The sequence below is a fragment of the Carcharhinus amblyrhynchos genome, chromosome 2 (assembly GCF_965287045.1).
Source record: "Carcharhinus amblyrhynchos chromosome 2, sCarAmb.v2.hapA, whole genome shotgun sequence".
Classification (NCBI taxonomy): domain Eukaryota; kingdom Metazoa; phylum Chordata; class Chondrichthyes; order Carcharhiniformes; family Carcharhinidae; genus Carcharhinus; species Carcharhinus amblyrhynchos.
This window is the reverse complement of record NC_137325.1, coordinates 42,539,014-42,562,833: the sequence shown is the minus strand read 5'-3', so window position 1 is coordinate 42,562,833 and position 23,820 is coordinate 42,539,014. Positions and strand designations below refer to the sequence as shown.

At 42.2% G+C, this 23,820-nt stretch overlaps 1 protein-coding gene and 1 pseudogene across 1 annotated transcript in view; one reads left to right on the top strand and one right to left on the bottom strand.

Annotated features, from left to right (window-relative positions):
- fbxl7 (F-box and leucine-rich repeat protein 7) overlaps positions 1-23,820 on the top strand; it is a 327,425-nt gene that overhangs the window by 201,262 nt on the left and 102,343 nt on the right. The gene's annotated exons all lie outside the window — the stretch shown is intronic.
- The window catches only part of LOC145351737 (lysosomal-associated transmembrane protein 4A pseudogene), a 79,983-nt pseudogene continuing 61,328 nt past the window's right edge, over positions 5,166-23,820 (bottom strand).

Here is a 23,820-nt window from a genome sequence, read left to right as displayed (position 1 = left end):
TCTTAGAAGCTGCCAGTGTCAGAAGACCACTTTGAAATGCTCTGACTCACAGAAGAAATCACTTCCATGGGGGATGGGGGGAGGCGGGGTGGGGGTCTCTGAGTCCAAGTCTCTGAGTTTTCCTAGAGAGATCAAATCCATTGCCAACCTTGAAGACCTTTGTTCTTATTGAATTACAAGGCCCAAAACCTGCTCTTTTTATTGATAACCTCATTGCTTTTTCACAGCATGCTTGAGGTTTGTTTATTGACCTTTTCTTTCATGGTTGAGTGCATCTGAAGTACCCCCGCCCCCATTGTTCCTAACCACAATCATAGAATCTCAGCAGGGCGGAAGGAGGCCATTTGGCACCAATTCCCCAACAGAACATTCCATCTAGGCCTCATCCCTGTAAACCCATATTTTCATCTGCTAATCCTGCCACCCACACATCCTGGGACACTAAGAGACAATTTAGCATGGCCAATCAATCTAACATGCACATCTTTGGACTTGAGAGGAAACAGGCGGCACCTGGAGGAAACCCATGCTGACATGGGGAGAATGTGCAAACTTCATGCAGACAGTCACCCAAGGCTGGAATTGAACCTGAATCTTTGGCACTGTGAGGCTGAGGTGGTAACCATTGTGCCACTATGCCACAATTTTTATAAACGTCCTTGTTCTGATTGACATCTGCAGGTAACCCCAAAGCAGCTAAGTGCTTTTACATCCTGTTTTCTGTCAACACGGTAGGGGGACAGGATAGTAGCTGGTGATGTTTGAGAAGTGCACAGCCTGTGGGGGACCTCGTATCAGAGTCTTCATGAGGTAGGAGGGCTGGGTCAGCCTCATGCCTGCATAGTGTGGGGGGCAGGGAGGGTCCCCCTCTGTGGTGAGGGTTTGGGGGTGCTCCCCTCATGAGGAGGGGGTGAGGTGGATGTTTCCTTTTTCCATTGTGAGGACGAAGAGGGCCTATGTCTGAACGCTGAGATTGAGGCACTCTTGTTAGGCCCACCGAGGTGTTTCCTGCGATGCATAAATCTGACAGGCACTGCTAATGCCAAAAATGTTAAAATGCATTTTTAATACAAAACACTCGAGATTTCCTGCCTGTGTCAGCATTTTGGGTGAAATGCACTCGAGGTTGGAGAAGATCAATGGTCAGAGGTTTAGAGGGAATGCTGTTAAAGGAAATTTACTTCTCATATAGTGGATCTCACATTTTTATACCATGAAAGCTTCTAAAAACTTATGTTTAGCTCAGTATCTTCCAACATTCTCTCATGAAATGCAGAACTATTGGAACTACTGTGTTCACTGCACTTCTGCAACTTCATCTATCATAGAATTTAAAAACAGCATTACTAACTTTGAATTTAAACTGTAGAAAAAGAATGATTTCCAGTTTTTTTTGTTCATGAACTGATTTTAGTATAAATATTAGGCTTAAATTGTGATATCATCTGAGTTTTTATAAACAATCATTTAGAATTGAAGCATTTTAATTCCTTTTAGTTTTCCTTTTTTTGAGTAATGTTGTTTTGATGGAAAGTGCTGCTTGAATCATGTGGAAATGATTTTCTGTGCTCGGGGGGGAATCCTAATTCTGAAGAAATAGGGGGGAGGGGTTGGATGGCAGCAGGTGGTGAGTCAAATATCGTTTTTTTTTGAGTGAGTGTGCAATCTGGCTGCAATGCATCTACTTCTAGTTTAAACAGGTACGTTTGGATACCAGCAGGAATCCTACTCATGGATTTCCTAATTGGGAGCAGGCTGTAATAGTTAACACAATTAGAGGATATTAATGAGGTATTTTTAAATTGTTCTTAACTTGGCTTCAAATTTTACTTGAGAAAACTAATAACGGAAACAGAACAAAGAACAAAACAGCCCGGGAAACAGGCCCTTCGGCCCAACGAGCCCGCGCCGCCATTTTAACACCACCGGTCCCCCACTCTACCCATGACCCTTATCTATTGTTTTACGGCCATCCACATTGAGGGAAACTAATTTGGGGACAAATTATTACTGCCAATCGGCCTAATAGCACATCTTTGAGTGTGGGAGGAAACCGGAGCACCCGGCGCAAACCCACGCAAGCACGGGGAGAATGTGCAAACTCCCACAGACACTGGCCCAAATCCATGTGTCTGCACAGCAAACAGTGATAGTCACTGAGCTGTCGTCTTGCCCAGCATCTGGTCCAGTTTAAGCACACACTAACAACATGAAGCACTGGGCCAATCTCGGACAACCAAGAGAAGCCCGAGTACGACCCATCGCGTGTATGCCCCTCGTTGGGCAACAAGGCGGACCGACTTAAAACCTGTGAATGAAAAGAGAAAAAACATTATTATTGTACCATATCCATTTACCTTACCAGGGACGCCCCAATGCTAATGAACCTTGTTTAAAACAATCTCCTGTGTCCACCCATCTCCAACCCACTCATGTGCCTGTCTGAGTTACTCTTAAACATCTCTAGCGTGTTTGCCTCCACCACCTTACTTGGCAGAGCATTCCATACCCTCATTACCCTCTGTGTGAAAAACCTCCCTCTAATATCTGTGTTATACCTCTCGCCCCTCACCTTAAGCCCATGGCCCCTTGTACTATGCATCTCTACCATAGGAAATAGCTTACCTCTGTTTACTCTATCTATACCCTTCATAATCTTATATACCTCTATTAGATCCCCCCTCAGTCGCCGTCTTTCAAGGGAAAACAGCCCCAATTTCTTCAATCTTTCCTCATAACCCAGTCCTTCCATACCAGGCAACATCCTGGTAAACCTCCTCTGCACTCTCTCCAGAGTCTCCACGTCCTTCCGGTAGTAAGGCGACCAGAACTGGACGCAGTACTCTAAATGCGGCCTAACCAACGTTCTGTACAACTGCAACATTAGACTCCAGCTCTTATATTCTATACCCCTTCCTATAAAGGCTAACATACCATACGCTTTCTTCACAACCTTCTCCACTTGTACTGCCACCTTCAAAGTCTTGTGCACTTGCACCCCCAGGTCTCGCTGCGATTCTATACTCCTTATGGGCTTACCCTTAATCGTATAACTCCCCCCTACATTATTCCGGCCAAAATGCATCACCTCACATTTATCCAGCTTAAACTCCATTTGCCATGTATCTGCCCAATATACCAGCCTATCAATATCCTGTTGTATTGCCAGACACTGCCTGCCAATCCAGCCATCTTGGTGTCATCAGCAAATGTGCTGATCACACCACTTACTCCCTCTTCCAAGTCATTTATATACATTACAAAGAGAAGAGGTCCCAGTACTGAGCCCTGCAGCACACCACTAGTGACAGACCTCCAGCTAGAAAAGGACCCCTCCACTACTACTCTCTGTCTCCTCTTTGCAAGCCCATTCTCAACCCATCTAGATACCTGGCCACGTATCCCATGAGCCTTAATCTTTTCTACCAACCTACCATGAGGGACTTTGTCAAACGCCTTACTGAAATCCATATAGACGACATCAGCGGCTCATCCAACATGAGCTTCAGTTCAGATTAAACTTCTTATTGATCATCTAAATAAAAGCTTGCTTATTATCGCGCTTGCTTCTGTTCCCTTTGCTAAATGTCTGTCAGAATGTGTTTGTCTGAATACAACCTTTTTCTTAGGGCAGAAATTTATGCCCCTCCCCACCAGGTGGTGTGATGGGGGGAATGTTGGGCAGCGGATAGAGGGTAAAATTGAATAGACAGAATTCATTCCTGGAGTCCAGTCAAACCCAGGCGCAATTTAACAATAAGGTCCCAGGTGGACCCCATGCTCATTCATCTATTAAGGCCCTTAACTGGTACCTTAACGGCCAGTTAGGGCCATTGTTACCCAGCCAGCTTCAATTTCTAGGCTGGCAGGAGTGGGTATGGATGGGGTGTTTTTCCCCATGTTGGACACCTCAATCTGAACGACCCCCCCCTCCCCAGGACCTCAGAACTCTTCGACACCCCTCACCACAAGCCTCCACCGCAGCCAATCACTTGAATCCCTGGGACGTCTGCTCCTTAGGCGCATACCTTTGGAGACCAGTTGTGATTCGCACTGTCATACCACTGTGGATGGATTTTTTGATGAGGGTGGGTGGGGTAACTTTGAAGGCTCTGGAAGACAAAGGAGAGGAATATAATTTAGTTGTGGCGAAGTTACAGTCATGATAATTAGCATACACAGTGATCTCATGGTTCAACCATTAATTAAATAAAGTTAACACCCGTGTCAAAGATTTATTAATTCTGCTATCTGGTTAATTCCGCTCGCCCACGGCTGTTGGCTCTATTCTCTCTCCACAGATGCTGTCAGATCTGCTAAGATTTTCCAGCATTTTCTGTTTTTGTTTCAGATTTCAACATCTGCAGTATTTTGCTTTTATCTCCATCTCTGACTGAGTGGATTTCAGAAGTTCCACTTATCCACAGCGTGAGATCCATTGAATCTGTGGGCTAGATTATTCCCTGTCCAGTCTTTGAGTATCTTGGCCCATTTAAAAGCGTGTCCATTTCCATAGGTTTTTGTTATAACTTTGAAGGTGACTCATTGCAGCTTAAAGATACTGAAGGGTTTATTGATGAGGATAAATAGATATCTATAAACAAGGGTCTGACAGAACTAGCTCCATGATTATTCTTCACTCCTCCATGGCTCCAACTGAGGATCCTTCCTGACTCAAGATGCGCACCCTTGCACCCAGTTGGCTTGGCTTCCTGCACTGCCATTTCGTAGGGCCTAGCCTGAAAACATGTCTCTCAAGGATTACCCCATTAAAGAAGCCATGCTACCACAGTTCTGCATTTCTTTTTTCTATGAGAAGTGAAGAAAACTATCCTGTGAGTAAGCAAAACTATGTTCTTTACCCAACAGATGTAAAACTTAGGCCGTGCTTCACAAAATATTGCCAGCAACTCAGATTGCTGGAACTGTGGTTTGATAAGTCCCTCGACTCTGGTGGAATACATCCTTAAAAGAAGTGGCTAATGAAATGGGTTTTTTTTAAGAGAAATTTTTCAGTTTCAATCAAGTTTACATATAAAATATAATTTTCTAGATACTTAAAAGTTTACACAAATATAGAATACTTCTTACAAAGTCTCAAAGCTTAAATACAAGGTAATCAAAATTTAAGAAAAAAGCTAATTTGTTACAGATTTATGTTGAGTTCAAGCAGGCATGTAAGGAGGTGCTGGATCCCTCACTGGCACCTTCACAGCCATTTTGTAAGTTGGTAGCACATAATATATAGGTGTTTCAAATTCTGATACATGGCTATCTCAGGTGTGTTCCTATTGTTGATGTACTTGAAGCAGTTCCAAACACAGTTGATGAAATATGCCTTAACAGTTATAATAATAATTCTACTTTCTTTCACCATTAGTAGAAGACAGCTGAAGTCCAAAGCAAGGAGGTCATCCATGTAACGGAAGTCAGGAGGACGGTTCAGATAGTCCTCGATTCTATGCTAATTGCTAAGAGAAATGATAGCAACGAGGCCATAAAGGGCAAAATTAAACTGCAGGTAGAGAAGAATGGAATCAGCCATCCTTCATAATGAGTGACAATACCTTACACCATCATGGCACTGGTAAACATCAAAATGAGATGGTAAAGCCAACACAAGCATTCTCTGTTACGTTGTCTGAGGAATAATAGTTTCCAATAACTTCATATTGTATGTCCAGTAGAGGGACTGTTTCAGGGTAAGTTATTGCCACCATCAATACAATGCCCATCATTAAGTTCAGCACCATATACTAAGTTCTGAGGATAATGGTACAGGTGCAGACATGGCAGAAGATGCAGCACCAGGTGCTGTACAGGTGGCTACTGAGCAATTTAAAAGTTATTGTTTGAGGGGGAAACAATATCCACTCAGTGGCTTCAGCCTTCACCTCATTTACTAGATTTGGGGAAGGTTCATTAGATTGAAAAATTGGAAATGTAACTCCTTTATTCAAAAATGCAGGAAGACAGAAAATAGGAAACTATAGGCCAGTTTGTCTAACACCTGTCATAGGGAAAATGTTAGATGTTATTGCCAAAGACTCATAACAGAGTACATATATGTCAGGCAGAGTCAACATGGTTTTGTGCAAGAGAAATTGTGTTTAATTTATTGGAATTCTTTGAAGAAGTTAATAGATGCTGTGGACAAAGGGGAACCAGTGGATGCACTTAGCTTTCCAGAAGACATTTGATAATATGTTAGGTTAAAGGTTGTTGTAAAAAGTAAAAGCTCACGAGGTAAGAGGTAACACACTGTCATGGATAGAAGATTGGCTAGCTAACATAAATGGATCATTTTCAGATTGACAGGATGTGGTGAGTGGTGTGGCATAGGGTGCCATCAGTGCTGGGGCCTCACTCTTTACAATTTCTATAAATGACTTGGATGAAGGGACTGAAGGTATGGTTACTAAATTTGCTGATGACATAAAGATTGGTAGAAAAATAAGTTGTGAAGATAGCATAAGGAGGCTACAAAATGATCTAGATAGGTTAGGCAAGTGGGTAAATATCTGGCAAATGGAGTATAATGTGGGAAAATGTGAAATAGTCCATTTTGCCAGAACGAATAAGCTTATTATTGAAGTGGTAAGAGATTACAGAATCCATGAATTGCAAAAAGTTAGTATCCAGGTGCAGCAGTAATTAACAAAGCTAATAGAATGTTATTTTTAATTGCGAGGAGAATTGAATACAAGTGGGGGGGCGGGGGAGGGGGGAGGTGTGTTGGGGGTGGGGAGATCGGGTCATGCTTTCAGTGATAACAGGGCATTAGTGAGACCGCATCAGGACTACTGTGGACAAAGAACAAAGAACAAAACAGCCCGGGAAACAGGCCCTTCGGCCCAATGAGCCTGTGCCACCATGTTAACATTTATGAGTCCCCCCTCCACCCATGACCCTTGTCTATACTTATGGCACTCCACATTGAGGGAAGACTAATTTAGGGACAATTTGTTACACCAATCAGCCTAACAGCACATCTTTGGGGTGTGGGAGGAAACCGGAGCACCCGGAGAAAACCCACGCAAGCACGAGGAGAATGCGCAAACTCCCGCAGACACTGGCCCAAATCCATGTATCTGCACAGCAAACAGTGATAGTCACTGAGCTGTTGTGTTGCCCAGCGTCTGGTCCAGTTTAAGCATACACTAACGACGTGAAGTACTAGGCTATTCTCAAAACAACCAAGAGCAGCCCTCGTACGACCCATCGCGTGTATGCCCCTTGTTGGGCAACAAGGCGGACCGAAGCACCTGTGGATTAAAAGAGAAAAACATCAATACCATCCACATCCTTATACAAACATTCAAGGGAATCCCCAAGTGAAACGAGTGAGCCAGAAAATATGTTGGAAGGTCCATAGGAATCAGTTGATTCCCAGGGACGTCCCAGGGCTCCTGAACCTTATTTTAAAAAGTCTCCTATATCCGTCCATCTCCATCCCGCTCATGTGCCTATCTAAGTAACTCTTAAACAACTCCAGCGTGCCTGCCTCCACCACCTTGCTTGGCAGAGCGTTCCATACCCCCACTACCCTCTGTGTGAAAAACCTCCCTCTAACATCTGAATTATACCTCGCCCCTCTCACCCTAAGCCCGTGGCCCCTTGTAATGTGCGTTTCCAATCTAGGAAAAAGCTTACCACAGTTTACTCTATCTATACCCTTCATAATCTTATATACCTCTATTAGATCTCCCCTCAGTCGCCGTCTTTCAAGGGAAAACAGCCCCAATTTGCCCAATCTTTCCTCATAACCCAGTCCTTCCATACTCTATACCTCTTATACTCTATACCCCTTCCTATAAAGGCTAACATACCGTAAGCTTTCTTCACAACCTTCTCCACATGTACTGCCACCCTCAAAGACTTGTGCACTTGCACCCCCAGGTCCCTCTGCGTTTCTATACTCTTTATAGGTCTACCCTTTATCATGTAACTCCCCCCCTACATTATTTCTGCCAAAATGCATCACCTCACATTTATCAGGATTAAATTCCATTTGCCATTTATCTGCCCAATATACCAGCCTATCTATATCCTGTTGTATTGCCTGACACTGCTCCTCACTGTCTGCCAATCCAGCCATCTTAGTGTCATCTGCAAGTGTACTGTAAATTCATTGGGAGCAGTTCAGAAAGGCTTTACTAGACTAATCCAGGAATGAACGGGCTGTCTTATGAAGAAATGTAGGACATGTAGGCTTGTGTTCACTGGAGTTTAGAAGAGTAAGAGGTGACTTGGTTGAAACATACAAGCTCCTGAGGGGATTTGTTAGGGTGGATGTGGAAAGGATGAATCTAGAACTAGGGGTCACTGTTTAAAAATAATGGGTTGTCCACATCAGACACAGATGTGACGAAATAAATTTCTCTAAGGGCTATGAGTTTTTGAAATTCTTTTCCTCAAAAAGTGGTTGAGACAGACTCTTTGGATGACTTTAAGACAGAAATAGATAAATTAAGTAGATAAATTCTTTATAAACAAGGGGTGACTATTCATCAGGAGTAGGCAGAAATGTGAAGTTGCTGTTTAAAATTAGATCAGCCATGATCTTATTGAATGGCAGAGGAGGTTCAAAGGGGCTGAATGGCCTACGCTTGCTCTTAATTCATATATTTGTATGAATTTGGCATTAATTCCTGAGGGATCCTTGCAGGACTTGTCGAGATAAAAAACATAAATTAGAACTGACAAGGTGAAAGAGTTCTTTGTCTTTTTTTTATTGACTGCTTACATTAAGTCAACATAAGCGAATGTTATGTGTCAAGTGGCTGTGTGATACCTAATTCTGTTACAATGCAGCTGCCAGTCTCATCTCTCCATTCCCAATGGCCAAACGTGCTAAGATTCTACTTATGTCCGGTACATCATCCTCTGCAGTGGTCAAAGTTGTGATGACTGGAAGGGGTAATGTGGCAACCAGAACTGCACACGATACTCCAATTCCAGCCTATCCAGGATTTATATAGCAGCAACATAATTTCCCAACTCCTGTACTCAGTGTCCCAACTGATGAAGGCAAGCATGCCATGTGCCTTCTTATTCATCTTGGCCACCTGGGTTGCCACTTTTAGAGGATTATGGACCTACATGCCCAGATCCCTCTGTATGTTAATGTTCCTAAGGATTCTGCCACTTACAGCATAATTCATACCTAAATTGATCCTTCAAAATGCATCACTTTGCATTTGTCCAGATTAAGCTCCATCTGCCATTTCTGTGCTCAAGTCTCCAATCTATTTATTGTCCTGTTGTATCCTCTGACAATTCTCAGCACTTGGAGCACTATCAGCAACGCTATGAATCTTTGTGTCATCTACAAACTTACTAATCAGACTACTCACCTTTTCCTCCAGATCATTTATATATACTACAAACAACAGAGACCCCAGCACTGATCCCTGTGATCAGGTTGAGTGAGTGGGCACATACATGTTATATGATGTGGATAAATGTGAGCCTAGAGACTTTGGAAACAAAAACAGGAAAGCAAATTGTTATTTAAACAGCTAGAGATTGAGAGAATGGAATGTGCACTGAGACCTGGGCTTCCTTGTACATGCATGCAGGCAGTGAAGAAGGCAAATGGTATGTTGGTCTTCATAGCATGAGGATATGAGTACAGCAGCAGGGCTATCTTGCTGCAATTGTATAGGGTCTTAATGAGACCACACCTGGAATATTGTGTGCCATTTTAATCATCATATCTGAGGAAGGATGTTCTTGCTATGGAGGGACAGCAGCAAAGGTTTACCAGACTGATTCCTATGATGACATATGAGGACAGATTGAGTCAGTTAGGATTATATTTGCTGGAGTTTAAAAGAACAGGGAGCTTGTCTCATAGAAACCTATAAATTTCTATCAAGACTAAACATTTTTTCATTTTCATAATGTTTCACCAGATTAGTAGCTTAAATTTGATTTATTATTATCGTTTGCATTGATATACAGTGAAAAGTATTGTTTTGTGTGTACCAAACAGACAAAGCATACTGTTCATAGAATACATAGGGGAGAAGAAAAGGAGAGGATGCAGAATGTAGTGTTACACTCATAGCTAGGGTGTAGAGAAAGATCAATTTAGACTGGGATTATTATGTTATTAGAAAATTGCATAGAAGTATCTCCTTCCGTGTATTACATTTATCCTACAGGCAAAGTGAATATGTGATTTGTCCCTGGGATGAATGTAATACCTGGATGGATTCCAAGACACAAGTCTGATGACAAGTGACCCAATCATTAGTATCCTGAATTTGCATTAACTCAATTGCTGAAGCGATCAAATGTGGCTCTGAAACTACTGTACACAACACAGGTGTGCAACCTGATTTTATTTAGGTAAAAACTTAAAAATGCTGTGACATCATTTGTAATGACATTGCCAGATGTGTATACTGCTTCCTTATGCCTAACCAGAGAGCAATGAGGATTGAATTAATATAACTTAACTCACGACGGCAGACAAAGAGACAGTTTTTTTTTAGAAAAACATGCACTGTAGATAAACCACAATCATTACCAGTTAGTAGTTCTATTGGCAAATCTGTTCCATAGAAGCTGTGCAGTGCAAAAAGCCAAAGCCAAAGAATGCTTTGTGGAGCCTGAGATGGAAACCTAATTGCATCGGAGCTCTGCAAACAGTCACTAATTTAAACCCAATGACTAGACTTGGTAATGGAAAAAGGAATGGGTGGGTGATGGAAGGAGGCTGTACTTTATCGAATGTGGTTGCTAGAATTGTTTGCTGAGCATGACCATCAGTTGACTGGCACAACACGAAGCATTCCTGTGGTGTACAGCAAGTTGCAACTGTAGTCACAAGGAGTTTGTAAAGACGAAGGAAATTAAAACAGTTGAGAACTGCAGTGTCATTTCAATATTTTGAATGTTGCAAATCTTCCTAACAGATATATCTTTGCAATCCATGAGTGCTTTTTGTGAACTTGGGGAAAAAGTTTCATTCACCTGCGGTGACAGTATTCAGGGCTCCGTGCTTCGACACAACACAGTCACTTATACAGCTCTGTTTTGTTTTCCATCTCTTGTCACCAACCTCTGTTTTACACAGAAACATTTTCTTTCTCATCACACTCTTCCAACTTGTATGTCATTGGAAATTGTTGTCAAAAAATTGCTTTTACAATAACTTATTATGAAATTTTTGCAGTAGCATTAATTTTATAGCCCAGTCAGATTCAACTGAGTATTAGCAATTATCATGCTACAGTGGTGTGCAACATGTGTACAGGAAGTGTCTCCAGTTGCAACTCCTGGAAGCCTGAGTTTCGGAGCTGGAGCAGCATCTGAAGGCACCCCATGAGTTGGAGAGTATCATGGATAGCATTTATACAGAGGGAGTACACAACAGGTTCAGATCCACAGGCAGGAAGGGATGGGTGACCACTAGGCAGAGCAAGAGGGCTAGGCAGGCAGTGTGGCTAGTCCCCTGCAAAACAGATACACCGTTTTGGATACCTTTGAGGGGAATGGCCTCTCAGTGGATAACAGCAGCAACCAAATATGTTGCACCACATTTGGCCCTGCTGCACAGGGGAGGAGCAAAAGGGAGTAGAAATGCAATAGTCAGACGGGGTTCAATTGTGAGGGGAATGGATAGATGTTTCTGTGGATAGAAAGGAGACTAGGGTCAAGGATGTCTCAGAGAAGCTGCAGGACATTCTAAAGAGGGAGCGTGAACAACTCATTGTCCTGGTACACATTAGTATAAATGACAGAGGTCAAAAAAGGGATGAGGTCCTAAAAGGAGACTATAGGGAGCTAGGAAGCACATTGAAAAGTAGGCCCTCAAAGGTAGTTATCTTAGGTTACTACCAGTGCCATGTGCTAGTCAAAGTATTATGACAGGGTATGGGAACCTATCTAAGGATTCAGAACAGATGGAATTAAGAACAATAGAAAAGACAGCAAGAAGAATGAGAAAAATGACAGGCAGAGAAATCAAGGGCCAGAATCAGATAAGGACACAGTAAAAAAAAAGTATGAATAGGACAAGAAATGTCAGAAGAACTAACCTTAAGGCTTTGTACCTGAATGCTCAGAGCATTTGAAAATGGATGAATTAGCTGTGCAGATAAATGTAAAGAGGTATGATATAATTGGGATTTCGGTGACATGGCTCCAAGATTATCAAGGATGGGAACTAAACATTGAAAACTTCTCGGTGTTTAGAGAGAACAGACAGAAAGAAAAGGGTGGTTGAGTTGCATTGTTGATTAAAGAAGATATTAATGCAATATTAAAGAAATATAATAGCACAGAAGCTGTGGAATCTGGAACGGGCAGAAACATTAGCGGGGGTGGCACATAGACCACTAACTGTTGCAGTAATGATGGGAATAGCATTAGATAGGAAGTCACAGATGCCTGTGATAAAGGAATGTCTGTGATTATGGGGGACTTGGGAATTGGGTGAGTCAAATTAGTCACAGTACAATGGAGGAGGAATTTCTGGAGTTTATTAGGGATGTTTTTCTGGATCAATACATTGAGGAACCAACAAGGGAATCTGCCATCTTTGAATGGGCATTGTGCTATGAGAAAGGATTAGTTGGCAGTCAAGTTGTGCGAGAACCCTTGGGGGTGAATGACCATAATATAGAATTATTTATCAAGGTGAATAGTGACATAGTTGATTTTGAGACCAGGGTCCTGAATCTCAATAAAGGTAGCTATGATGGTATGAGATGTGAATTGACATGATGGACTTAGGAAATATTATTGAAAGGAATGACAGTGGAAAAGCAATGACAGGCATCTAGGGAACCAGTAGGTGAACTCCAGAAGTTGTTTATTCCTATTTTGTGCAAGAGTGGAAAGGGAACTATGGCATACAAGGGAAATTAGAGATAGTATTAGTTTAAAGAAGAAGCATACACATTGGCAACAAAAAGCAGTAGACCTGAGGATTGGGAGCAGATTAAAATTCAGCAAATGCAAACCAAGGAATTAATTAAGAACGGGAAAATAGAGTATGAAAGTAAGCTAGCAGGGAACATAAAAACTGACTGTTAAAGTTTTATAGGTATGTAAACATAAAAAGATCAGTAACTATGTATGTAGGTCCCATACAGTCTGAATTGGCAGAATTCATGATGGGAAACAAAGGAATGGCTGAGGAACTAAATTCATACTTTGCTTCTGTCTTCACAGAGAAGCCACAAATAAAGTACTAGAAGTTCTGAGAAACATACATTTTAGTGAGGAACGGAAGGAAATCTGTATTACTAGGAAATGCCTTATACAAGTTTGGAATGAATCTTCCCTGATAATTTACCTTTCCAAGAAAAGATTTTAACTCTGACAGGGTCTTTGGGGCTAGTGTTTCATTAATGGCACTAACTTTATCTTCCATTAGATGCTACTCTTGTACATCCACTCTAAATGCCAAATAAGTTTTCTTTAAATGTGTATTTCGCTCTCTCTAATCTCATTCCAGTTTTCTGGAATCTTTTGTAAAATCTCCTCTAGGTTGAATAAATGTTCCTCTTCTGTGGCTTCCATCCAAGAAAATAACTACCTTGGGTAAATCTTGTGATAGGTTTTCCATTGCACGTTGAAAGATTGCACAAGCCAACGATACTCCAAATGGCAGTCTGGTCTACTGATGCGGTGTTAATAGTGACAAACTCTCTGGGTGTCTCATCCAGTTCCAACTGCTGATATGTGTAGCTCATGTCTATTGTAAGTTAGATTTCCAGCTAGCTTGGTGTACAGATCCCTCCATTTTAGGCATGAGATACCTGTCCAGTTTTCCCACCTGATTCACTGTTAATTTATGATCCCCACATATTTGTATGGTCTTGTCCAGCTGAAGTATTCACACAATGGGAGCTGCCCACTCCGTGAATTACACAGGCTTGATAATGCTCAAATCATCTTGTCACCTAAGTTTGGTCTCCACTTTCTGATGTAGTGAACAGGGCATGAGTCTACTCTGTAAAATTTTGGTGTAGCCTCTCTTCATGGCAAATGGAAAGTGCTCTGTTGGACCTCGTTGACAGTGTAATATCTTGAAAAGAATGGTGAACACCAAGTGGAAAAACTAAAGAACTATATATTAACAGGAATAAATATATACAGAGATGGTAGCCATGATGTGGAGATGCCGACATTGGACTGGGGTGGGCATTGTAAGAAATCTCACAACATGAGGTTAAAGTCCAACAAGTTTATTTGTCAATATAGAAGTAGCTTTATGGCCTATAAAAGTCATAGTAACTTACAACTTAAAATTGTTTTTATATAGTGATCTTTAACACTGTAAAACATTTCAAGGAGGATATCAGCAAAATTTGACAGAGCAGTATTAGGACAATTGACCAAAGGTCCGGTCAAAGAGGTGGATTTTATTTGGTTCATTTGGAATCACGAGTTTTCAGGTGATTCCACTCACAGCACCTGATGATAAAGAAACAGTGCTCTGAAAGCTCGGGTTCTAAATAAACCTGTTGGACTTTAACCTGGTGTTGTGAGACCTTATTATTTACAGAGAGTAAGAAAGATGCTACCAATTTCTTTAGCTCCAGTCCCTAGACTACCTGAGAGGGCCTACACTCAGCCCTCAAATTCACATACTTCTCCCCAGTGTTGGGAAATATTTCTATATACTATATATATAATATATTCTATATTTCTCATTACATAAATGTTGGAAATATTTCTCAGGTCAGGCAGCATCTGCAGGGAAAAACTGAGTTAATGGGAAGAGTCTTCTGTTCTCGGCGGGTGTCTCTTGCTGCCTGAAAAAGCAATGCGACACCCCTAATGGTTCTTGGGAGGAAGGCCTGTAATATCTTCTGCTTATCAGGCACTTAAGAGGCTACCATTAGGCCTTCTTTGTGTCTGAGGACCATGATATATGATGTCTGTAATGACCTCAACAAGGCCTATGTGGTTGGCTCCTGGAAAAAGAGTCCCCTGGTTAAAGTAATGATTGGTTGCCTGCCCAATCAGGGAATCTCACCCATATATATACTAAGTGTCAGGACTACTGACACTTGGATTCTGACTTTGTACTTGAAACACTCTTTGAAGTAAAATTGAGTTTGCTCTTAGCTCTGACGGGCAACATGGTGGCACGGTGGTAAGTACAACTGCCTCACAGCGCCAGGGACCCAGGTTCAATTCCGGTCACTGTGTGGAGTTTGCACATTCTCCCTTGTGGGTTTCCTCTGAGTGCTCCGATTTCCTCCCACAGTCCAAAGCTGTGCAGGTTAGGCTGATTGACTATGCTAAATTGACCCTGGTGTCAGAGGGATTTTCAGGGTAAATATGTGGGGTTATAGGGATAGGGCCTGGGTGGGACTGTGGTTTGTATAGACTCGATGGGCCAAATGATGACCTTCAGTACTGTAGAGATTCAATGAATCTATGAATTCTATGACGAAGGGTCATCTAGACTCAAAACATTGGCTCTATTCTTTCCTCATAGATGCTGTCAGGCCTGTGGAGATTTTCCAGCATTTTCTACTTTTTGTTTCAGATTCCAGCATTCGCAGTATTGTGCTTTTATCTACATGAATAAAGGGAATCTGGTGAAAGGACACAGCCCCTGAGGAGTTATTTCAATGTCCCACCTAGATCTGCTGGCTAATCAGAAGCCAGCAGCTCTTGCACTCAGTAGCACCTAGGAAGAGACCATGCCTGCTGCCAGGACAACACCCTGTAAAGTACCTGATTATGGAGCAATCAAAGAAAAGGGAAGTACTGTTAGTGAGGTGGGTGTGGCAGACAGATCCATGGAGATTAGCAGCAAGAGCAATTGGGTGGTTGCCATTGGCCATACGTCTGCGCCACGCACATGCCCTCGATCATGCACAGATTAGTACAGATATGAAACCCCACCTACTCTTCCAGTTGACATATAGCCCACCCAGTTTGAATAGTCCCACAAACCTGCCTGGGGCTGCAAAAATTGCAGCAGAATTGAGAAGAGATCCATTAATTGGCCACTTAAGGGTCTCAAGTGAAGGTGGGGAAGGTCGATCATCTTACTAGCAGTGAAGGTAAGGCATCTATCCTGATGCCAGCCAACCTAATTTTAAGGCCCTCCCATCTCCTTCCTCATCTCCTGTGGGGTCAGGTTATTCCACCTAATGGTTTAGTAGATGACGTTTCATCAGGATTGTTTCCAGGGCCTTGAGGTAAGCATAAGAAATGTGAATCATATCTTGATAGTCCCGGTGAGATCATTAAATTTCTTTCTGCACTTCAGGCAGCTCCTAGCTATTTGTAGTGTTTATTGTTCTGCCACTCCTTTACATGCTGAGAAATTTGTCTAGGCCCCAACACTCATTGATGGGGGTATGACTTTTCTGCTGCTATTTTCTGAATATGTCTATCATCAGAATGTCTGAGGCCTGGTTTTTGAATGTATGCTGCCTCCTCCAGCACTAGTAAAAATGGCACCTTTAAATAATTGTCTCCTTAGCAGATTTCCCACCCTACCTTTGAACTGTCTACAAGAAACATAATTAACATTGGCAGTAGTCAACTCCATTTAAGATCGGTCTGCCACAAAAATTGAATGAACAGTGCATCCCATCACCTTTTGTTATCGAAGAATCCACTGTGGCCCCACTCACCACCCTCTGATTTATGCTAGACATGAAAATCAACCATGAGCTGTTTGCATTATAGGAAGTACGTAAGTAAAACTGTTAAAAGATAAATTTAGGATTAATATCCAGATTTCTTTCTTTACATGGGCAACGATCAATGGTGCAAAATAGATCTCTAGAATCTTCTGAGTTATATGTGCATGAGGCTGTTAGCAACATACTTACTTCAATGGCCAGAAAGTTTTGTTTGCCCGCAGTTTAATAGATTATCAAGCCATCGTTTCACTAAAGCTAGAGTTTAGGTAGTCACCTGATCAAAGTTGCAATTGAAAATACAATTGTGGATTAACGATAATGCACTTTTGTTTGAAAGAGATTTCACTTCAATCCTTAACATGTATTTTAGTTACTCCAGAGTTTGTTATGTAGCTACAGCCCAGTAGATACATAACTTAAAAACATCTATCGCCATTAGTGCCAAGTGCCTTAATTTGTTTGTAATGTGTGCCAAAGTAAAGCTTTATTCCACAGTGTTGAATGATATTTGGCCTGGTTAATAAATTGATCTTTTATATTTTGAAAGCTGTAGTGCCTTACAATGTGACAGTGTAATTTGAATGTACTCACACTTCATTTCGCCAGAAATCTCAGACAGCGGGTCTGTGTTTACAGACAGCATCCAGTAAGTTAAGCTGCATTTTCAATTTAAAATAGACTCTGTATTAATATTAAAGTATGTTTTTCTGGCAGAAAAAATGTACTTCGTGAAAATATTATCCATGAAAACTTTCAAATTGCATTGAAAACTTTAAAGGAACGCTCCTTCATCAATGAGTTTGTCAGACATGAAAGTGGATGTTAAAACAATTTGACAGCAGTCCGAAACATAACTTGTGGTCGTATTTATTGTGGAAATTACTATGTTTATTTAAAAATATATACAAATAGGAGACTGGGTGGTGCAGTGTATAAGAACATTAGTCCGTCATGGATGGGAATCAAGTTCATATCAATCCCAGACTCATTGGATGGAAGCTTTCAATTTAAATCAAAGTCACATGGATGGGGTGGATGTTTCCTGTGTGATGAAAATTGAATTGGGAACTAGAATTATGGACATAAAATGGTAATGGATAGAAAACAGAGACATAGGCTGGAATTTTACTGACACGCCCACCCCGATTCCAGGGGTGGGCAAGGCTCAGAGAATGGCATTCTCCATTGGCCACGGGTGGGATTGTACTAACCTCAGGCAGACGTGTCTCTATAATGCTCAGGATTACATATGTTTATTAACTTTTTGGTTAATCTGTCCTGCAAGCTTTAAAGATTTTCTGCAGAAAAAAACTTCAGGTCTCTCCATCCTGTCCCACTTATAAATCTACCATTTAGCTTGTACTGTCTCTCTTAACTCTTTCTACCGAAGTCCATCACCTCATACAGTAATCTGTGGAGAGGGAAATAGATAACTTTTCAGGTCAGTGAGTATCTGTCATAGCTGGAAAAAATTAAAAATAACAGGTTTCAAATAAGTCATTGGTCAGGAAAGAGAGGAGGAGGAGAAAGAAAAGTGATGTGATTATTACAAAAATGTTTAATACCTCTTTGGAGACAAAGGGCAGAATTCTTCAATCCTTCCTCCGGCTATATCTTCCAGTCTCTCCAAAATCAACCCTGACACCAGCGTGGGTGAGTAATATAAATTGCCATCAACTTTGGCAGGACTAGATGACCACCGGCGACCGATGGTAAGCCACCTCTACCATGGGAAAACATGCCATGGGGGGGGGGGGGTTGGAGAATTTCCCCCAAACTTTTATTCTTGGGCCTTAATTTTATGATAAGCAATGCTGGAATTAATGTGTTTCTCATTGGTGTTTTTGGTACATGCCAAAGGTTGAATATCATAATGAGAAGAGTCATTATTATTAGAGATGTTACCAATGTGGGATCATATGGAGACTTTAGTCTGAAGATGAAATTTTGCTGTGAAAGCATACGCTCTTTGTTTTTTCCACACTAAATGCAAAGTCCCATTATGAAATCCACTCTTTACCAGAATTTGCAGATGCAATTCTCGAGGGTTACGGCTGCGAAACTTGGAGAGAGTCCACAAGCATGTAAATATAATAAGTATGCTGTCATTAAGAGATAACTCAGCTGCACTTTTGTTTTGCTTTCTATGAGTGGAAGGACTGACCACATTCGGTGGACTGTTTCCACAAACTGGCAGAGGTTTGAAAGAAAGTTTTCCATGAGTGTGCTTAGGTGAATGCCGCCTGGTACGGTATCCATCCTTCAGTGGAGATATAATGAAAGCTCTGCTCTGCCACAGGTAACTTCTTTCCAGTACTGTCACAAACTACGGGAAGATTCAAAGCCAGCTTTGAACCCTTGGGCAGGATTTTCCAGTTGTATCCTAGGCTGGACCTATTGTGAGAAAGAATGAAAAATTTGGCATTCCAGCCAAAACTCCATTCACTTCCAGCGGCACCAGAAAATCTCAACCGTTGAATCTTTATTTTCTCCCATTTAAACAAAGCCTCAAAATTCTCATTCCTTTTTTAAATCCCTCAGTGACCTTGCTTTCCTCCCTATTTCTGTAATTCTCCTCCAGCTCTACAAACCTCAAGCTATCTGCCCTTATCCAATTCAGGCCTCTGAGGAATCATTGTTTCTCATCACTCCAGCACTGGTAGCCATGCCTTCAGCTGCCAAAACCCTTAGCTCTGGAATTTCTTTTCTAAAGAGTGACACCATGGTTTTAATGGGAGATTGCAGAAGCACAATAGCTCACGTTAGTAATAACTTTCTTGTGTGTGTCTGGGATAGTTTTCTGCAAAGCCATGTCTTAGAACAAGCAAAATGGCAGGCCCTGGTACATTGAGTGGTTGGTAATGGATCAGAACTTTTAACTTCTCATGCGCAATTGATCTATGCCTGGAGCCAGCTAAAACTATGATTTAAATTGGAGACTTCGGGTTCTATCTCTCTTTGCAGAGGAAAAGTTAAAAGGATTCAAACCACCTCTTAGTCCAGGGTAACCATGGTATCAACCACCAACCCCCCCCCCCCCCACTCTCTTCCCCCTCCTACCCCCCTCCCACCCTCCCCACTGTATGACTCTTCCCATTCCCCCAACTACTATTTGATGGCCCCCACTCACCTGACTACCCTCATCCATTTCCAGTGCTATATGGCTCACTCAGCCCCCAGCTACAATCCACTCCAACCACCAAACCCTTCCCCCCCCCACCCACTGAATACAACACTGATACCAGTGAGACTAAGCAAAAATATTAAGTCAGGAACGGGAACTCACCAAAATTAATGTAAGCAAAACAACTTTAATGAAGACATAATGGCACAAATATGTGTCAAATCCCCAGGACCAAATAGTTTCTGTCTCAGGGAACTAAAGGAAGTAGGTGAGAATTTTGCAGATGGCCCATTTTCTAATGTTCTTTGATTCAGATGCTGAGTTGCACCTGTCACTCCATGATTTAAGGAAGATAAGAGAAGCCACCAAAGAAATTATAGATCATACAGCCTAAAATCTGCTGTACGTAAATTTCTGGAGTCTATAATTATTGATAAGTTAATAAGCAGTCTGAAAATTGAAATATTCAAGGACTGAACTGGAAAATGTCAATACTATTTCTATAATTTTTAGCACCAGTCTCTGCTGCTGAATGGAAAGGGAACAGGACCAGTTGTGGGTGCACTGGCTGCTATGGTGCAGATTAAGTGCATATATGTAAAAAAAACAGTCCTGGCAGGGGCTGGAGTCAGAGGATTCTTAAACCACCCTTCCACTTTATCTCTCTGTTATCCTTCAAGACCTGGCTTAAATCCTACCTCTTTAACTAAGCTTTTGCTGCTCTGAATCTTTCTTTTATTTGCTCAGCATACATTTTACAACACGTTCTGCAAATTTTCTGATTGGATGGTGGGATTTTGTCTCATTAGGATGGATTGCTAAGTTGCAACAAGCTTTACAAACCTGTGTTCCTAATATGGACGTTTGGCTAGATGGGGACTTTGAGTTCAAAGTTCAGTTTACCTGTAAGGATTTCCTAGCTGTGATTTTCCCAAAAAAGGCTGTGTTATAATGGGGAGAACGTTGGAGCGATTGGTGCAGACCAATTTCTTTAGAGTGGTGAATTGTGCGCCAGTCCTGAGTTGAGGGGGAGAGGGGCAAAACATGCCGATGAGCCTGGCTGCAAAGCAATTGGGCATCATTTTGGATGGGTGGCCCGATCTCAGTGCACTGGGAGGTCCTTCCCCCCCCCACAGACATCGGGGCACCCCTCTTCCCCCCCACTCCTCCCCCCACCCCACAACCACCACCACATATTGGTGGGATGTTTCTTCACCCCTTCCCTGACATAGATCACTGGCATTGGAGCCCTCCCACTAGGTCTCGCTTCATGACCCCTGATGTGCTTCCTTCGTGCTCCATCCCTGCACAACTGCACCCCTTCCTTCATGCTCCACCTCTGAATTATTCCCTTGTATGACACTCCATCATAGCCCCTGCTCAGGCCCCACACCCTAGGTACTTCCCAGCACATTGGCAGTGTCCAGCTGGCACTACTGATATGCCAGGTTGGCACTGTCAGGACACCAGGTGGATACTACTAGGTCAGCACTGCTCAGCCATGTCCCTGACCACCTGTGGGTTTCAATCACTTTGGAGACGACCCCCCCCGCCCCCCAAGTATGGCAATCACACCCAGTGTTGTGAGCAGTGCTTCTTGTCAGTTTCTCCACACCCGAAGGTCAGAAGGTCCTGGGAGCTGGGAGAATTCCAGGTTTAGGTTAGTGGGTCATTGTTTTTTAACTGGTCGGCGCAACATCGTGGGCCGAAGGGCCTGTTCTGCGCTGTAATGTTCTATGTTCTAATTCGGCGTTGAACAGGTTAAGCTTACTTAACTGCTACTTTAAATATGCTAATCAGTCTTGTGCCCTTTTTGGGCACAATCTGGTTTGCACCTCTAGAAAGGGACCAGGGCGATTGCAAACCATTTTATGCTAGCCGCGAAACCTATTTTTAGATCTGCACGCTATTTTCCGGGATCAATGCAATCTGTGCCAATGTGGCACAGTCAGAATATTGTTCCACCTATTACAAGTAATGGATGGAAAATGTAGCGGGGCCCACTGACTGAACTTTGCGCTTGAATTCCTGTTCCACCATTCAAACAAGCACAAATGCTGGATTAGATGTATGGAAACCTGAAGATGTTACAGAAAATGTCTGATTTGTTTTAATTATTAAGATGATGATTTAAAGATGTGAGGAGGAAATTACTGTCTGGGTGGCAGCAGTGTTTCCAACAGCATCATTGGTGGGTAAATCCATTACTTTCCACCATAGAAAATATCGCAGCCAATTTGTTCTCCTTATTACAGTGAATAATACATTTGGCACTGTTTTAGGCCAAATGTGTCTTTTTATTTTAACAATAAACAGTGCCAAAAGGAAACTTGAATTTGTATTCAGCTGACGGAATGACAGGAAAAATGCATGGCTTCCAATTTTAATTTAAAACAGTCACCTTTCCCTGTACTCACTCTTTCCTCTGAGCAAAATTGATAATTTCTTTCCCATCCACTTATTTCAAATGAATAAAACAAATCTTGAGATTTCACAAGTTTAATTGTAAGGTGTAATACATTTTTGGTTTCTTCCGTTCCCATTGAATCTGAAGAGATGATGGAGAAAATATACAAAGATAATGCACATGCAATTTGGTTAGATTTCCAAAAGGTTTCCATAAAATGCCCCATTACAGGTTAATTAATAAGGTTAGAGCATGCTGAGTCCAGAACAAGTGGCAGAACTGAGAGCTAGCTGGTTGCAAGAGGTAAAGGTTAGCTATTCAAAGTGGTGGAAGAAGGAAAATGGATACAGTTGGGATTGCTCTTTTTAATATTAATTTAATTTCATATTAATGATTTAAATTCTATAATCAAAAAAAATTTTCTAACTTTGCTGATGACACCAAATTGGGAGGACTACAACATATAAACTTGCACAGTGGATATATAATTGGCTAATAAATTTCAACACAAGTGACTGAGGTATGACATTTCAGTAAGGAAAAGGAGGCGTTTAGAGTAGCTAAGAGTAGTGGGCGAGAAGAGGATTGGGAGAGGTTTAAATGTCAACAAAGATTGACAAAGAAGTTGATAAAGAAGGGTAGGAGAAACTATGAAGCTGGGCTAGCACTTAGTATAAAAAAGGATAGCAAGAGTTTTTATAAATATATAAAAAGGAAGAGGCTGGCTAGGGTGAACGTTGGTCCCTTAGAGGATGAGAAGGGGGACAGAGGAGAATCCCCTGGGGTTGTTCCCCTCCAAAATAGGTTTTCGGTCCTGGAGGCTACAGTTGAGGAAGCATCAACTGGGGATAGCCAAAGGGAGCAGGACTCTGGGGGTGAGCCTGTTGTAAAAGCTCAGGTGTCTAGGGGATGTAAGAGATTGGGCCTCGTGATTGGGGACTCTACAGTTAAAGGGACGGATAGGAGAGTTGGTAGTAAGGGTAGGGATTCAGGGCTGGTGTGTTGCCTACCGGGGGCTGGGGTCCGGGATGTGTCAGAGAGGATATTCAAGACTCTTAGGGGAGAGGGTGATCAACCCCAAGTTATAATTCATGTGGGGACACATGACATAGGGAGGCTAAGGGAAGGGGATATTAAGCAGAGTTTCATGGAGTTGGGATGGAGACTAAAGGCCAAGTCAAACAGAGTGGTTATCTCTGGACTCTTGCCTGTGCCACGAGATAGTTTAGAGAGGAATAGGGAGAGGGAAAGTTTGAACTTGTGGCTGAGGGGATGGTGCAGGAGGGAGGGGTTTAATTACTTGAGCAATTGGGGCTCATTCTGGGGAAGATGGGATCTCTATAAGAGTGATGGTATACATCTGAACCAGAGGGGAACAAATATCCTGGGGGGTAAATTTGTGAAGGCTATGCGGAGTGGTTTAAACTGATTCAGAGGGGGGGTGGGATCCTGGGTAGAGGGGGTGAAAGTGAGGGGGGCATAGAAGGGGACGGCATTGCAAGGCATTGTGGGGGCGGGGCGGAGCGAGGTTTGAAATGTATATACTTTAACACGAGGAGTATTCGCAATAAAGTGGATGAACTTGCAGCGTGGACCAGTACCTGGGACTTTGATGTTGTGGCCATTTCAGAGACGTGGATAGAGCAGGGTCAGGA